The following is a 2,738-nucleotide window of genomic DNA, read 5'->3' on the forward strand; positions in this document are numbered from 1 at the left end:
GAGGATCGTTGCAAGTTCAAGACCAGCCTGGGCTACAAAGTGAGCTCAAGGCCAGCCTGAACTGCATAGCAAGACCCTGTCTCAAAAAGACAAAAAAAAAGACAAATTCCAGCTCAATCTGGCCTGTTTAGTGACTTAGCAAGAGCTTGTCTCAAAAAATGAAAAGGGCTAGGGATTAGCTCAGTGCAGAGGCCTTGAGTTCAGAAAAAAAAAAGAAAAGAAAAAAATTTTCCTGACTACACATGTCTCCTCCACCTGGACAAACTTCCCCCGGAGACACTTTCCATGGTGTCTGCACCCGCTACCTGCACACTGACTCACCACAGAAGCTTCAGGCCCACAGCGCCCCCCAGCCTCAGTGTGACCAGAGCCCTCCCCCACCTGTGTGTGGCAGCCACTCCCTGTGACACACTTCCTCCTCTTCTGGACTGGCCTCCTGGCCACACTGGACCAAAATGACCGAGCACTGAGTCCTCACTCAGCTCTGATCCCTGTTCCAGAGCCTCCTCCCAGAGTCCCTGCCCAGGCCCCAGTGCCCTTTCACAGACTCCCTGCTGGCTCCTCTGCCTCCACGCAACTGTTCAGCACTGGTGAGGATGATTCATTGCGGAGAGAAACCAGGTGTGGTGGCGTGTGCCTATAATCCCAGCACTAGGGAGGCTGAGGATGAGAATCAGCATGAGTTCAAGGCCAGCCTGGGCTACACTGTGAGACCCTGCTTCAAAAAAAACAGACAGAATCCAACTTCACACACAGGGAGGAGTGTGGGCAGCTCCCCACCGAGGGGCACCAGGGACATCCCAGTGAGAGCATCGTAGAAGCCAGTGGCTTCTGGAAGGACACACATCCCTTCTGGGTTGTTCTTGCAAGGGACATAGAATCTGACCAATCCTGAGGAAGCCAGAAAAATGCAGATCAAGATTCACTCTACAGAATAACTGTCCTGTCCTTGCTGAAAAGATCAGCATCATGAAAGACAGATGACTAAAGTCCTACCCCTCACTGACAGACACTCAAGAGACAACCAAGCAGGGGCCGGAAGCTGCACTTTCTCTTGCTGCAAAGGATGTTGCAGGGAAAATTGGCAAAACCAGAAATAAATGCCAGTGGCTTATTTCAAAGTCCGTTCCCACGTTAATTTCCTGATGGTGACAACTATATCATGCTATGAACGACTTGTCCTTATTCCCAGAACTGCCCAGGAGGAAAGGAAGAATATTTCTTCAACTCATTCTCAAATGATTCAGAAAAAAAGCATTTTTAAAATGGGATCAAACACTAACATTCAAGAAATCCACTCCCCAGATAAAAAGCAAAAAAAAAAAAAAAGAAAGAAAGAAATCCAGGTGAAGAGAATATGAGAAATACTTATAATAGTTTGGCCACCTTCACATCAGTCTGAAATTGTGACAATAAAAAGTTAAAAAGAGCATGGTATGGTGGCACACATCCATAATCCTGGCTGCTCAGTAGGCTGAGGCAGGAGGATTGCATGTTTGAACCTAACTTGATAAGACCTTGTCTCAAAATAAAAAAAATAAAAAGGGCTGATAATGTAGCTCAGCGCTCTTTAAGTTCCACCCTCAGTACCATCAAAAAGAAATATTTTAAGTTAAAAGAAAAATATATTGGCATCTCTGGGCTCAGCCCCGGTCTTTGTCTGACTTTGTACCACAGTCTTCTCCCTGGGATGTCCATCTCCTCTTGCAATTTTAATTCCATCGCCGTTACCCCCACAATCCCTGAACATATATTTCTCTAGACCAAATTTTCTTAAGAGCATTAAGCTCATGTGTGCACTGCCTGCCCAGTGTCACCCACATTTCCCTAAGCACCTCAAATCAACACACCCAAAGATTGTCTTGTGAGGTGCCCCACCCTGTCTCAGTGCCCCACACCACCACCCACCCAAGTGCCCAAGCCACAACCCTGGGCTTCTCCTGGACCCTCCCTTATCCTTACTCCCCACATCCAACCAGTCCCCAAGTCACTTCAGGCTCCTGTGTGTGACTCAGCTGTGTCCCAGCCCCTAGCACAGTGGCTGGTTCCAAGTCTATGCTTCGGAAATATTCATGGATGAAAGGAGGAGCTGAGCAACTGACCAGCCAGGGAAAAGCATCCCTGACCCAGCAGCAGAGCGCTGCCTCATGATTCCCAGGCACACCCAATCAAGCTCACTGGACTGCCACTGACAGTTATGCAGGTTTGTATCAGTCATCACGTGCTGCATAACAAACTGCACTCAACACTAACAGCTTAAAACAGCACTCCTCCTGCCCCTAGTGCCTCAGTTAGAAGGGGTTCTGCTGCTTTCCTTGCTCCAGGTGTCTAGCAGGTGGCAGTCAGGATGTCAGGAGGGCCACGGTCATCTGAAAGTGTGACAGAGGCCTACATGTCCTCAGCAAGGAGGGCTCAATGCCATGAAGGGCTGCTGGCCAGAGGCCTCAGCTCACCCCACATGTGTCCACACAAGCTACTTGCTATTCCCAAATGAGCCATCTGAAGAGAGCAGAGCAGAAGTTGTGCCTCCTCTATGATCTGGAAGGCACACCATCCCTCTGGGCCACAAAGCCCAGCCCTACTCACACACAAGGGCAGGAATAGTAGCAGGTGGGGTCACTGAGGGTGTCCTAGAGCCTGGCTGCATCAATTTTCATTGCACAGGGGGAACTGGTGGTGGGGTCAGGAAGGCCGAAGTCTGGGGTTCTGGGGACTGGACCCAGGGTTCACTGGAACAC

The 2,738-nt window shown here is 49.5% G+C and overlaps 1 long non-coding RNA gene across 1 annotated transcript in view; it reads left to right on the top strand.

Moving 5' to 3' along the window:
* Positions 1 to 2,738, top strand: part of LOC102024629 — a 6,899-nt gene that overhangs the window by 2,261 nt on the left and 1,900 nt on the right. The window lies entirely within an intron of this gene.

The sequence above is a fragment of the Chinchilla lanigera genome, unplaced genomic scaffold, assembly GCF_000276665.1.
Source record: "Chinchilla lanigera isolate Chin_1 unplaced genomic scaffold, ChiLan1.0 scaffold00049, whole genome shotgun sequence".
In the NCBI taxonomy this organism is placed as follows: Eukaryota; Metazoa; Chordata; class Mammalia; order Rodentia; family Chinchillidae; genus Chinchilla; species Chinchilla lanigera.